The sequence below is a fragment of the Silene latifolia genome, chromosome X (genome assembly GCF_048544455.1).
Source record: "Silene latifolia isolate original U9 population chromosome X, ASM4854445v1, whole genome shotgun sequence".
Lineage (NCBI taxonomy): Eukaryota > Viridiplantae > Streptophyta > Magnoliopsida > Caryophyllales > Caryophyllaceae > Silene > Silene latifolia.
Genome location: NC_133537.1, coordinates 230,069,233 through 230,084,473, shown reverse-complemented (window position 1 = coordinate 230,084,473; position 15,241 = coordinate 230,069,233). Strand labels below are relative to the sequence as shown.

Genomic DNA, 15,241 nt, shown 5'->3' with positions numbered 1-15,241 from the left:
TTGAATTTGATTCACACTTGAAAGGTCGTGGTATTATATCACAACTTACTCCACCCGGAGCACCACAACTCAATGGTGTTGCTGAAAGGAGAAATCGAACCTTACTTGATATGGTTCGATCAATGATGAGTCAAACCGAGTTACCGAACTCGTTTTGGGGATTTGCGATTCAAACCGCAATTAGATCTTTGAACAATAGTCCCACAAAGTCCACCGAAAAGACTCCATGTGAGATGTGGACGGGAAGGATTCCCAATATATCCTATATGAAGATTTCGGGATGCGATGCTTACGTCAAGTCTAAAAGCGACAACAAGCTTGCCCCAAGATCCGAAAAGTGCATCTTTGTAGGTTACCCCTTAACCTCACGAGGTTACTACTTCTACAAACCTCAAGAAAACAAGGTGTTTGTGTCTTGCGAGGCTGTCTTCTTAGAAAGAGAATTTATTTCTAAGAGACAGAGTGGGAGAAATTTTGAACTTGATGAAGTTCAAGAGCCACAAACCGAGATAGAGACGCAAGAAGATGTTCCTTCGTCGTCTAACACGGTTGTCTCTCCTGCACTAAGAAGAACGAGTCGTGTTATACGCCATCCGGATCGATATGTGGGACTTATCGAAGAAGATGGAACGCTCAATGTGTTGCTTATAGAAAGTGACGAGCCTGCGACCTACAAGACTGCAATCTCTAGTCCAAATTCCTCCTTATGGCTTGAAGCCATGAAGTCCGAAATGGATTCTATGCATGAAAACCAAGTTTGGGACTTGGTAGATTTGCCTAAAGGGGCAAGACCCCTTCAATGCAAATGGATATTCAAAGTCAAGAATGGCATAGAAGGACATGACGATGTCTACAAAGCTAGGCTAGTGGCAAAAGGATTTACCCAAGTCCAAGGTCTCCATTATGATGAGAACTTCGCCCCCGTAGCCATGCTAAGATCCATACGGATTTGGTTAGCAATTTCCGCATTTCATGATTATGAAATATGGCAAATGGATGTCAAAACCGCTTTTCTAAATGGACATTTAGAAGAGGAGGTGTACATGATACAACCCGAAGGTTTTGTTGATTCTAAAAATCCTAACAAAGTGTGCAAGCTTAAGAGATCCATTTATGGTCTTAAGCAAGCATCTAGAAGTTGGAATCATCGATTCAATCATGTTATAAAGGAGAATGGTTTCACTCGAAGTGTTGAGGAACCATGTTTATACATGAAATTTATTGGGAGCAATGTTGTGTTCCTAATCTTGTATGTCGATGACATACTACTCATTGGAAATGACATTCCGATGTTATCTTCTGTTAAGAAGTGGTTAGGTAACCACTTCCAAATGAAGGATTTAGGAGAAGCACAACGCATATTAGGTATCCGGATCCATAGAGATAGATCCAAGAGGATATTGGCACTAAGTCAAGAGTCTTATGTTGATAAGATTCTTCGACGGTTCAGCATGGACAAATCCAAAATGGGATTGGTACCTATGGTAACCGGGACGATATTGAGCAAGACTCAATCTCCCTTCGAACCTCATGATGTTGAATGCATGAAGACGATCCCTTATGCTTCTGCTGTTGGATCAATCATGTATGCCATGATATGCACACGTCCTGATGTCTCGTATGCCTTGCGCATGACGAGTAGATATCAGGGAAATCCAGGTGAGAGTCACTGGATAGCCGTCAAGAACATCCTTAAGTACTTGAGAAGAACTAAGGATTCTATCCTAGTGTTTGGAGGAGACACTGAGTTGCGTGTTAATGGATACACGGACTCAAGTTTTCAAACAGATAGAGATGACTTGAAATCACAAGCTGGTTTCGTTTTCATGCTCAATGGTGGTGCCGTAAGCTGGAGAAGCTTCAAGGAAGCTGTAACCGCGGATTCTACAACGGAGGCTGAGTACATTGCAAAGCATCGAAGTCGCAAAGGAAGCTGTTTGGATCAGGCAATTCACGGAAGGTCTAAAAGTAGTACCTACCGCCAATGATCCCATCACTCTCTATTGTGATAATAGTGGGACGATCTTCCAAGCTAAGGAGCCGAAGTCTAGTAATAGATCTAGACATGTACTTAGAAAATATCATGTGATAAGAGATTTCATTTAAAGAAAGGAAATTGCGATTTGTAAGGTTGGGACGGATGACAACATAGCCGATCCGCTCACCAAGCCTTTATCGCAGGCTAAACATGATGGACATATGGCATCCATGGGACTTAAACGTGTACCAAGTCTATGTTAGATTTTGAAATGAAATAAAAGTGTTGTTTTTGTTCATGTTCATAATCACATTTGTCATTTATCTTTAATTTATACATTGTTACATGCAAACGGGTTGTAGTGACAATTGAACCCCGTTAAAGTGAACGCGGATTAACATAGTATTTGCCCATAGGCACTTGTATGAGGTGACGTCTCGAAGTGACTAGAGTGTGATGCGATTGATGGCAAGTTCAAGTGCCATAGAGTCATGTGAGATGACTAGTCGATCACATAGACGGACTGTTAGGAACATTTTGTCGGGCCTAATGACCACTTATAGAGTTGTGGCAAATTTATATAGCCTGGTCGTGGCGAGAGCTGCTATAGTATTCAAATGAGTCGATTCTTTTGACTAAAGAATATTCGCCTAAGATGGCACAATTTCAGATTAACTTTGATTTGTGTTACTACGACCTTCTTAAATGGGGTCAAATGGGCATATTTTGGGTTATGATGGCTGTGGCTAGTTGAAGGGAATGAGTGCGATAGGAATTGTCCACCCCTAGTCAGGGTTATAACAATATCTCAGGGCCACTCGAGGAGTAATGAACTGGAAATGCGTGGCCACGCTCGGAATGTATCCATGGTGGATAAATCCGGTCAATCAGTTATTTTCCAGATCGAGGAAACCACTCTCGATATGATCACTTGCAAGTACGACCTGAAAGACACCTTGCATTGAGTGGGACATAGTAATAGGACAAAAGAATTGGTGACGCACACTTGTCGAGGACAAGTGGGAGATTGTTGGAATATGTGTCCTCCGACAATAATGCGTTCACAACTGTTAATCATAATGATCACATCTTTAAATCTCATTTTAAAAGAATACGATTGGGAAGTATTTTTACTGTCAACTGGTCAACATATATCGGTAATGATTGGCTGACTAGATTTTGACATTCGTCGTGCGACGGTGGTGATCGATTGATCCCCTAGGTCATACCTATAGGGCAACACTCTTAATTGATCAATTAATTGATCGTATAACGTTACGAGTCAATTAATTTAATTAAAATTGACGGACAATTTTGGAAGTAATATTTACGTATCTCATTGAAATTGATTAAAATGAGATAAGGTCTGAGTAATCGAATTGTATTATTACTCAGATGAAATTATTGTTTAAGGAAACAATTAAATTTGAATGAATTATTATAAATACAAATTGTTGTGATTTATAATTGGTAAAATATTTTGGTACAAGTAATTATGAATTGCTAAGTCGATTTTTGTATATGACGTATTTTACTAATACGTTGATTTTTAATATGTTAAAAATACATAACAAATTTATGTAACATATGACATGTGGCATATTGACAATTGACAAAAATAAAATGGATTCCATGTTATCCATATGGACCGAAATACTGGGTGTGATTAACATATTCTTATAATGTTAATTAAAATTAATGGAAGATGTTATCATTTTTCTACAACTAGGCATGCATACCTAGTGTCGCTTGTGGAAGAGCACCAAGCTCATGCTTTGGCCTTCCTCCACCCTCCCACCCGGTTTCCCCTAGAAAAGAACAAAGGTTCTTTTGCTTAAAATTATTATTCACCATATGCATGTGTGTGTGATAATTTTTCATTCATTCATCTCATCAAAAACTATTTTTAGAGAGATAAAAATATTTTCCTTTCTTCCTCTTTCTCCTACCCGGTTTTAGGAGACAAAACCAAAATTATTTTGGGTCAATTTTTCTTACAAAATTAATATTGTACTAGTATTTATAATATTGATTTTAATTAAGAGTGTGCTTTGGGTATAATTCCTTGGGAGAGATCCTACACTTGGGTCTTTGTTCATCCAAAAGGAAAGCTCAAGAACAAGAGAGAAGGATATCTCTTTTGTGCCCTAAAACCGAAAATCCAATGTAAGATGAACATTTCTTCTTCATCTTGTTTATTTGTTTGCATCCATAAGATCATTTGTTAATTTTATGACAAATTAAATTAAAACATATATGAGTATGTTAGTATATATAGATCTACTTTCCCTTCATACAAGAACAATATTAAATTTAAATGCAATGCATGCTTATGTTCAATCCTCCGACGCTCCCGTTCATCCTGCCAATCCCTAGCCGGGGTAGTCTCATCATCCCAACTTAAGTTGAGGTAGTCTCAAGATCCCAGAAACAAGACCTGCAGAACTAGTTCTGAGGTATCCAATGCAAGTGCTCATGATATGAAAATGAAAACAATTAAGCAACACAATTTCTTACCATCTCTGCCACGAAGCTGAGGAATCCAATAATCAATATAATCATCTCAGTCACGAGCTAAGGTAGTCAATAATCAAATCATCTCATTCATGAGCTGAGGTAGTCAATTATCAAATCATCTCAGTCATGAGCTGAGGTAATCATTAAACAATTAATCTCGATATAGCCATCTCAATCCAACAATTGAACAATCATAATTCATCCAACACAATTCAATCAAACAATCATATAACATTATCCAAGTAATCATTAAAGTGATTGAGTAGCTATCCTACCTCAATAGAAAATCTGAGTCCAAGCAATATAAAACTAATAATAATTAGAAGCGATCTCCTTCTACGAATTTGTCACCTATCAAAATAATAATAATAGCAATAATTATAATTATGCCCAAGTAAATTAATTAACTAACTATGTTTCAATTTACGATTCAAATATTAAAACCCGTCACAAGATTCAAACTGCTAGCCATACATCCGTGTTCCCTCTTTTGCACCCGACATCAACCAACCATAACAGGTCGTGGCAGCCACCTCTGCCACGCCTGCCACCACCACGCCTGGTCTGACCACCGCCCCCATTACCACTTGCTACACCTTTCTTCAATCCCCCTTCCCCTCTTGACACAACTACAACCACAACAACACCGAAACTTCCTTTTTCTTCCCCAGCCAGTCACCACCACGAACCAGTAGCAGCACCACCACAATCCAGCCGCCACACCTAGCACTCACAGCCACCACGCTCAGCCTCTCCTCGTCCTAACGCCATCACATCAAACATGATGCAACAATAACAACAGCAAACAAGTCACAACATCACCGAAAAGGCGTGGCCTTTGGCCACTACGCGCCACCCAAACAACCACCCTAGACCTACACATAACCACCCTAGATAACCGCCACCTATACCTGAGTCAGTCGACTCTCATGTGGGTTCCTAATCCCCTGTAAACCGCAAAACAACAATAACATCAAACTGTAATAGCCCAGCCTGCAAAACGCCTCGCCACCACCGACCGCCACCCTTATCTCCGCCGACAACACCACCGTCACTACCCCCACACACGACCCTAGTCCTGCCCTTAAGTCACTTGGGTCAAAACAGTCTATGGGTTGGGTTTAAGGGTCTCTTAAGATGGGTCCAAGTATAAACAACAACAATAATATGCTTTGATTAAATCCTAAACTAAAGCGGGTCAACGGGTCATGGTCAACGAGTCAAGGTCAGTCTAGGTCGAGTCCCTGGTCAAAGTCGGGTCTTGGGTCGAGTCAACATATTATTATATTATTATATCAATTCAATTATAAGAAAGACTTTATGCGACGGTTACCTTAAGACGGTTCTAAGATAGTTATAAAGCTACCTTTTTCTTCTTATTTCTCTCTCTCTCTCTCACTTTTAACTGTGATTTATGTGAATATAAGTGACAAAGGAATAGCCAGAGGGTCCAATTTTATACTAATAGGTAGGTGAATGAACTTTCCTTATCTTATTAGGTATTATTATTATTATTTTCTCATATTAATACCGTATAAAATACTCGTTACCTTATTTATCGTATAATACCGTCACCATATATACATATACTAGTACGCGTCATACGTATACATCCTCCGTCATATATTATTATGAATTTTTTAATTACCATTTCCCGTCTCATAATTATACGTCTTAATAATTATTAAATAATTAAAATATAAAATATCCATTTCCACAAATCACATTTTAATAAAATGATGTTGACCAAACCTTTGACCTTCCTCTAAAATACGGGGTATTACAGTCTTCCCTCCTTAAAAAGAACTTCGTCCCGAAGTTCACCCAAACATACTCAACAAACGTCCAGCAATACAAATTTTCCAACATAAACCAACAAACTCGCTGATCGAGGCCATTTCGTGTTCACAATTAAGTATATGTGGTCGTTGGTCAATGGTCGATACAAAACACAATTTATACTTCACAAACAACTCTACAATTAGTAAAGAGGCAAGTAAAGGTCGGATCCCAAGGGACGGGTATTGAAATGAGAATTCTATTGTAGGGGTGTCACAAATTGAGTTGGTGTAGAAGGTTACTAAACTAGAATAACAATGAAAATAAACTAGCAAGATGAATAAAATAAGGGGTGTAAACAATTGATTAAAAGCACTAGGGTGTCATGGGATCATAGGGGAATCATGAGATATGATCATACAAACATGTTCTCAAATTATAAGCAAGCAATTATTGTTGTGATGGATTGAGTTGGGTTATATCTTACAATCCTAGGAAAGTTTGGGTCCCGGAGCCGAATCGATTAGATTGTACAACACCTACAAGTCGACTTAATCTTTCCTACTCAACACATGCATGGTCTAACAAGACTCGAGTTGGGTTATGTCTTACAAGTCTCATTGAAAAGATAGAAGATGATAGTAAATGCAAGGATTCATAGGCTTAGCATTTCATCAAATATAACATGTGCATGTATTAAGATCAAAACAAGCAAGCAAATAAGATATGAAAGCATATTGATTTAAGCATGAATCATTCCCCATGTTGGTTTCCCCTAATCACCCATTAAACCCTAGCTAAGAGACTACTCACTCATTATCATGTTGATCATGCTAGCAAGGTTGTCAATCATACCAACAATATGAAACATGATGAATAAATGAAAGTAATTAACAATAATTAAAAAGGGATTAAGAGATTATACCTACTAATGATTCCAATAATAAAGCAAGAATAATAGAAGTACTTGAATCCTAGATTGAGAGGTTGTCAATCTCCCAATAATAACCCAAATAATCTTCAATTACCCAAAATAAAGGAAGAACAAGAGAGAGATTAAAGAACTAAAACTTGGATTAAAACTTGATTAATACTTGATTACAATATTGAAGAGAGATTTGATTGATATTAACTACACTAATTATTGATAAAAAGAACATGCTCCTCTAATTAGCCTAATGGGGTATTTATAGTGAAAATTAGGGAGGATGCATTAGGGTTAACTAAGGGCTAAACTAGTAATTACACTTTTTAAGTTGAGCAAGGAGGACCCGGTATTTTTCGAGAGAAGGGCTTCTCTTTTCGTAGCTTGAAGAATGAAATCCGTCTTTGTGCGGTGAACGTGCGGATTAGAGTCGGGACGGCCGGATTTGGGCTGTGCAATCCGAGCGGATTCAGGAGAGGGACGCTCGGATTGTTGAGGGGGAATCCGAGCGGATTCCAAGGAGGGACGCTCGGATTGTCTTTGGCCGGGCCGGACGGGCGGATTGTCCGCAATCCGTTCGGATTGTTGGTCAGCGTCAATTCTTCTTCTTTTCTTCCCTTTTCTTCATAAATTCCTTGGGGATTTCCTTGGGGACGCAAGGATCCTTTCTCAACATTGTTCTTCTACTATGATATGTACAAAGGCCTTCTAGTCTTGTCTCTTCTTGATGCTTGGTCATTGAATACGATTAATTTAGCCTCGTTTTGCCATGAAAATGCAAGATTCTTACTCCTTTCCTACCAAGGGATCAAAATCTCAAAGAATATGCAAAACAAAGAACTAAAGATAACAAATGACCCAAATAGGCACTAAAAAGCATGGGAACAAGGCTAATTCGGGGGCTAAATATGCGCCAATTATGGTCACATCAAATATCCCCAAACCGAACCTTTGCTCGTCCCGAGTAAAGAGGTGACAAAGACTAGGACCAAAACTAACCTATCCTAATAATAATAGCCGATATGAGACAATTAGCGGGTCTCACTCCGCCCCTTCAACTCACAACAAGACAACCATTAGGTAGGATGCCTTCTTGCAAGGCAAGGTGGGTTTTGCCAAAATGGCGACACATCCAAACATTAAGCACATAAAAAATCACATAATGGATGCATCTACAAAAAGAATAGCCACTTTCCTCATCTAAGTGGCGGAAATTATCTACAAGGGAAGCAATTCAAGGGTACACAATCCTTCATAGATGCAATTTGTTCAAACTACTAAGCCTAGAAGGATACCAATAAATCACCTCCAAGTTGTGTCAAGCTAGGGTACCTTTGTCCTCAATCGTTAAATGCTTTCGTCAAGAATAGACTCCCTATGGTGTTAGAAACACTGGAGGATCGCGGAATTCCCCCTCTTGCCTAGACAAGAAGAAGGGTCGTCCCCTCTCTACCATGCACAAAAATGGATACGATGGATAAAGGGGTCAATAGATATTTGAGTTTCACTTTGGGAGTTTGCTTTTGTTTTTGTTTTCCCCCCAATTTCTTGTGGCATATAACATTTGAGAACACTTTCTTTTTGCCATTTCTTTTCATTTTTGGCTTTTCAATACTTGACAACTTTTTGCATTTCTTTTTGAACATTTTCAAAGTCACCCCAATTAGTAACGAGGGTGCCTTGTATTTGAAGCTTTAGGAGTCTATTTTTGCTCCTCTTTTCATTTGATGCATTTTTGCAAACTTTCTTTCACTTTTCATTTCTTTGAACTCAAATTGATTTTTTTTTTTTTTTGTTTTGTGCCCATTCCCTTTTGTTGACAAAAATATGGTAGAACATGGATGAATGATGGAGGTATGCATGGTTTCAAGGGTCACCTTGGAATAAACGGTAGCCAAGGAGTTATCACACCACAAGGTACTCTTGACTAGGGCTTAAACCATGGGTCAAAGGATACTAGCATGACACATCCTAGGGTGTTTTACAAGTATTCTAACAAGCAAAGTCTTAAGAATAAAAAGCATCTACTAGGGCCTATATACACTTGTCAAGCTTCCCAAATAGACGGTTTCGCAAAATTTTTCTAACATGCAAACTACATGCCATGATGCAACTAACATATAAACATCCTAATGCAAATGATTCTACCAACTAATATGCCATATAAACTAAATACAACTCCTAAATTCACATTGTTTTACCGCATCAATCAAAATAAAGCCACATAGTCATTAACATAAAGAGGAAAAAGGAGATTGGAAAGATCATACCATGCGGTCTTCAATATCCTCATGTCTCGGATGTGGCGTAGTCAATCAAAGTGAACAAGGATAAAACAAACATAATATATACAAGACAATATATACAAAGGAAATGAACTTGTTTTTGGTTTTTCAATTTTTCAATTTTTATGATTTTTTTGAAATTTTTCAATTTTTATGGGTTTTTGAATAAGAGTTAAATGTTAGAATTCCCATCCCCACACTAATATGGGCATTGTCCTCAATGGCCAAAATGATGGGAATTATGCAAAGATGATGCATGATTTCTATACTAAATGCAATTCTATACTAAGCTATACTACATGATGCATGGTTTTTGTTATGACGGAGAGGATAATTTAGATTACCTCCCGTTGTGTATGCATTAACTTCCCCAAACCAAATAAGACACTATTGCTAATGTCAAAGCATTGGGGTAGTTCATGCACACACAATGCTATGCATGAAACTAGATTGTCATTTTGGATTTTACAAATGGGAACAATAAAGAACACCTCAATGGTACCGAGGTGTGAGTCCTTTGATGTTGCTAGGACTAAACCAACAATGATCAAAATGAAATAAAATACAAAGAGATATAGACAAACCATGGGAGTGTAGGAGTCTCCAAGGCTTGCTAGTCCTCCATCATGCTATCATCATCACCACTTCCCTCATGAGAAGTGGTCACATTGCCACTTTCCTTGGCACTTTCTTCTTCACTTTCTTCCTCATCTTGTTCATCATCATCTTCACCATCTCTTTCTCCATCTCCACTTGCTTCTTCCTCAATATTATCATCAATTTCTTCACCATTTCCAACAACCTCATTGTCTTCCACCACGTCCCTAGATGCACCCGGAAACAAGGCTTCTTTATCCGCCCAACTAGGCAAAGGACAAGATGGATCAAGGAGTCCTTGCCTAGCTAAATGTAGGAGGGGAGGATATTGAGCCAAATAAGCATTCTTCCGATCTTCATAAGCTTGCTTGTGCATGGCTTGCATAAGAAGAGTGACATAGTCTTTCCCAATTTCAACTCCTTCCGGTTTGAACTCTTCATACACAAAGGGGTAAGGCGGTATAACAATGGAAGAGGAGGGGGTTTCATGATCACCCTTTTGTTGTTGAATGATGTACTCGGCTTCTTCGGATAGGGGAAGTAGATAGTTGGTCCGGTGGACACTTAGACGACAAATCTTCGCGGGTAAAGTGAATGATCGAGCCTCACTAGTAAGCCATCCACACTTGGTGTCAAGGGGGTTTTGAGCAACCCACTTGAACTTGTTAATCATGATAGGCATATCAATAAGATGGCCACCTTCCTTTGCCTTGTACTTGCTATCCTTATTGAAATTAGGATCAAAGTGGTTGGCTAGGACCGTGACTAGGCCGCCATTGACAATAACGGTCGTACCCTTCTTCCCACTATCAACATGGAGCCATCTATCAACCAATAGCCTCAAAGAATTGAAAGGCTTGGTATGGATTCTTCCGACATTCAAAGCCGATTCAAGGAGAATAAAATCAAGTCTTGTGAAATGATTGGTGTCTTTCCTAGCAATTATGGTATTTCCCACAACTTTGTGCCATACTCTTATGCCCGGATGATGGACCAAAAGAGCACGACAAGCATGAAAATCATCAAATTTCTTCCCGGAGATTGCCTCCCAAAGAGGCTCGGGGTCATACTTTCCATAATGCTTAAGATATCTCGATTCATCGCTAAGACCCAAAATTTCACCTAATTCCTTAAAGGTAATGCGTCTACTAATGTTAGCTAGACGAAACTCAAGATTTTCCCTATCCTCAACTTTTGTGACTTTTAAAGAACTTAAGAATTCCAAGACAAGGGAAGGGTATGTCAATTCCTTTGTTTCAAACAATTTCTTCAAACCCATGGCATTGAAAAAGGCTTTTGTTTGTTCAAGAACACCCAATTTCTCCAAAGCATCTTTACATATGAATTTGGTGGATTGAATTGATTTCATAGCAAACTTGGCAAATGTCTTTCTATGGGTATCGGAAATAAAAGTTACCTCCGGATAATGCAAGAGTTGATCGATTACCGGAGTAGAAGGTGATGCTCCCATAGAAGTTTGTTGTTGTTGTTGCACTTCCAAGTTTGGTGTTGATACCACCATTGCCAAAGCTTTCTTTGTTTGGAGAGCTTTTTGCCTTTGAGAGAGAGCCTTTGCCTTTGGTGCCTTTGTTGCTCCCTTTGTCCTTGCCATTTGATGAACTAACCAAGAAAAGAATCAAAAATCTTCAATTTGTAGAATGCCCAAATCGATTTGAAGGTGAAAGGCTTTGCCTTTGTGAAAACAAAAATCGACTCAAAGGTTGAAGATTTTGTTCTTGGTTTTGATTTTTATTGAAGATGGAGTGATTGATTTGTTGTTTGAAGGATGGTTTGATTTGATTTTGGTGGATTTTGTTGAGGGTTTTTGTTTTTGTGATGGAGAGGATGAGGGTTTTGATGTTTAGGGTAGTGTTTATGAATGAATGGATGAAGGAATGAAGGTGGGAGGGTATTTAAAGAAGTCGAAATTTTCGAAAACGCAGGGGCAATCCGTGCGGATTAGGCCCAATCCGTGCGGATTCTCGCAGCCTTCAAAATTTTCGAAGCTCGCCTAAAGACGGCGGATTTCGGGAATCCGCTCGGATTCTTCTGTGATGGGACGGGCGGATTTGCTTCAGGACGGACGGATTTCACCCGAAGAAATTTCTTTGTTTTCTTCAGCTGCAAAGACGGGCGTCTTCTTCACAAGACGGACGGATTCTATGAGACGGGCGTCTTTCCAGAAATCCGCTCGGATTCTTCAACAGTCAAGAAATTTTCAATTTCAGCTCAGCTCAGGACGGGCGTCTTTTTGTCAGGACGCTCGGATTGTTGAAGACGGGCGGATTTGGTACAATCCGCTCGGATTCTGGTCCTTTGTACCCGGATTCATTCCATTCGTGCACAATGCATTTCCCTTTACCATTCTTCCATTCTTCTTCATTTCTTGTGTTCTTCATTGTGGGGGTACTACTAAGGCATGAATAGCCTAGGCAATTCCCATCCCCACACTAAGGTAAAGCACTACACATCAATTGAAATCGTTAGTCCCTCCCTCACTTCTCTCTTACATGACAATTATTTTGATCAAAGTAAATAAAAATCCAAAAATGACAAAAAAAATGCAATACAGAAATTGAAATGTAAGTTAGGGAGTTAGAAATATTTATAAGTGGTGGTTTAGGTAGGACTCCACTAAACTCTCATTCTTGATGAGATGTCAAGGGGGCATGTTCAAGGTGTTGTTGATGTTGCTCAACACCTTGAAGAAGTAATCAAAAGCTTGTTCATTATTGTGGTAGAGGTCCTCAATAGACCGTGGCTCTTGTTGTTGATCATGATCGATGGCATGTCCAATGTAGGGATTAAAAATCCCTTCAAACTCGTCGTCCCAAAGACCACAAACTTCATTGAGTTGATCATTGAAAATCTCTTGCTTAGATGGAGACAACTCTCCCAATTTCTTCTCTTGGCCAATGAGGCCATCCTCTTCTTCCTTGGTTGATTTTGATGAGCTTTGCAAGCTCTCCTTGTCACAATTCACTTGTTCTTTGAATGGAGCATCTTCAATTTTCTTCCTCCATTGGAGTTCCGATTTCTTCCTTTCATCTTTTCGGCTATAATGATCAATCATGAAACATGGCTCATGCAAACGAGGAGCTCTCATGGTCTTGTCAAGATTAAAAGTTATGCTTTCATCTCCCACTTCTAGAGTGAGCTCTCCATGTTTCAAATCAATCACCGCACCCGCGGTGTGTAGGAAAGGTCTTCCTAAGATGATTGGAATGTTGGAATCTTCCTCCATATCAACAATGACAAAGTCTACCGGGATGAAAAACTTCCCAATTCGCACGGGGACATCTTCCCATATCCCTAATGGTGTCTTCGTCGATCTATCGGCCATTTGAAGTGTGATATTGGTGCATTTAAGCTCTCCCATTCCCAACCTTTTACTCACCGAGTATGGCATGACACTCACACTAGCCCCTAGGTCACATAAGGCTTTGTTGATCGTCGTGTCGCCAATGGTACACGGTATTGAGAAGCTTCCCGGATCCTTTAACTTTGGAGGTGAACTCCCTTGAATTATTGCACTACTCATCTTAGTGAAGGCGATAGTCTCAAGTTTCCGGATCGACTTCTTCTTTGTGAGGATATCTTTCATGTATTTTGCATAGGCCGGTACGTGATTGATTAATTCCGTGAAAGGAATTGAGACTTCTAAGTTCTTCACAATTTCCATGAACTTTCCAAGTTGATCATCAAATTTGGGCTTGGCTTGACGACTTGGAAAAGGAAGTCTAATCACAATGGGCTCCTTCTCTTTGGCCTTGTCTTCATTTTTCTTTGAACTTTCTTCTTTTGATGATTCCCCTTCTTTGGGGCTTTGCACAATTTCTTCCTTTTCACTAGCTTCCACAACTTCATCCTTAACTTGCTTCTTTGGTGCTTCATATCTTGTACCACTTCTCAAGTGAATGGCACTAACCGTTTCATGTCTAGGGGGATTACTTTGAGGTGGTAATTGCCCCTTTTGTCTTTGTGAGCTTGAAGATGCTAGTTGAGTCAATTGTGTTTCCAACATCTTGGTGTGAGCTAGAATGTTGTTGATGGTGGTGTCTTTTGGTTGGCTATCTTTTTGCATTTGAGTGAAAAATTCTTGTTGATTCTTTTGCATTTGGAGGACCGCTTTTTGGACATCAAAACCTTGGTCATTTTGGTGATTGTATGGATTTTGATTTTGGTAACCTTGGTTTTGATTGTATAAGGGTCTTTGATTTTGATTCCTCATGGGTGGTGGAGTGTATGTTGTTTGAGGGTTTTGAACATTTTGGCTTTTGTATGAGAGATTTGGATGGAACTTGGTGTTTTCATTGTAAAAATTTGAATAAGGGGTACCACTTTTGTAAGCTTGGAAAGCATTAACTTGTTCGGTTGTTCCCCTACACTCACTTGGGTCATGACCCAAAGTTCCACAATTCTCACATATCCCACTTGGGATTGATGAGGATGCCGTCATGGCATTGACATGATGCTTTGATGATTTCGAGTTTTCCTCAAGTCTAGCCATAGCTTGTTCAAACTTCAAGTTGATTGTGTCAATGTGAGCACTAAGTTGAGCACCCAATTGAGTAACGGAGTCCACTTCATGCTTTCCTCCTCTAGTAGCCTTGCGAGGTCTACTATATTGTGAATTATGGACCGCCATTTCCTCAATCTTGTTCCATGTTTGATTGTCATCAACTTCGGTGAACATTCCATTTGATCCCATATTTAGAATGTTCCTTGAATCTTCATATAAACCGTTCCAAAATTGTTGCACTAAAAACCATTCGCTAAGTCCATGGTGAGGACATGAGCGACAAATACCTTTGAACCGCTCCCAAGCTTCATACAAAGATTTTTCATCCCTTTGCTTAAAACCCATAATTTGAGCTCTTAGCATGTTAGTCTTTTCCGGTGGGTAGAATTTTTTGTAGAAAGCTAGAGCTAACTTCTTCCAAGAATCTATTCCAAGGGTGGCCTTATCAAGGCCCTTCAACCATTGCTTTGCGGTGCCGATTAACGAAAAAGGAAATAAGACCCATCTAATTTGGTCTTGAGTCACGCCCGTTTGAGAGATAGCATCACAATAATCGCAAAAGGTTTCCATATGAGAATGAGGGTCCTCACTAGGCATTCCCCCGAATTGGCTCCTCTCAACTAGTTGGATGAAGGCGG

General features: G+C 39.4%; 1 non-coding gene across 1 annotated transcript; it reads left to right on the top strand.

The window, feature by feature from the left end:
* The first annotated feature begins 14,859 nt into the window (after positions 1-14,859).
* On the top strand, positions 14,860-14,966 carry LOC141624661 (small nucleolar RNA R71). Its single transcript, XR_012534466.1, has one exon. It is a non-coding gene; the product is annotated as a small nucleolar RNA R71 (small nucleolar RNA).
* The last annotated feature ends 275 nt before the right edge of the window (positions 14,967-15,241 follow it).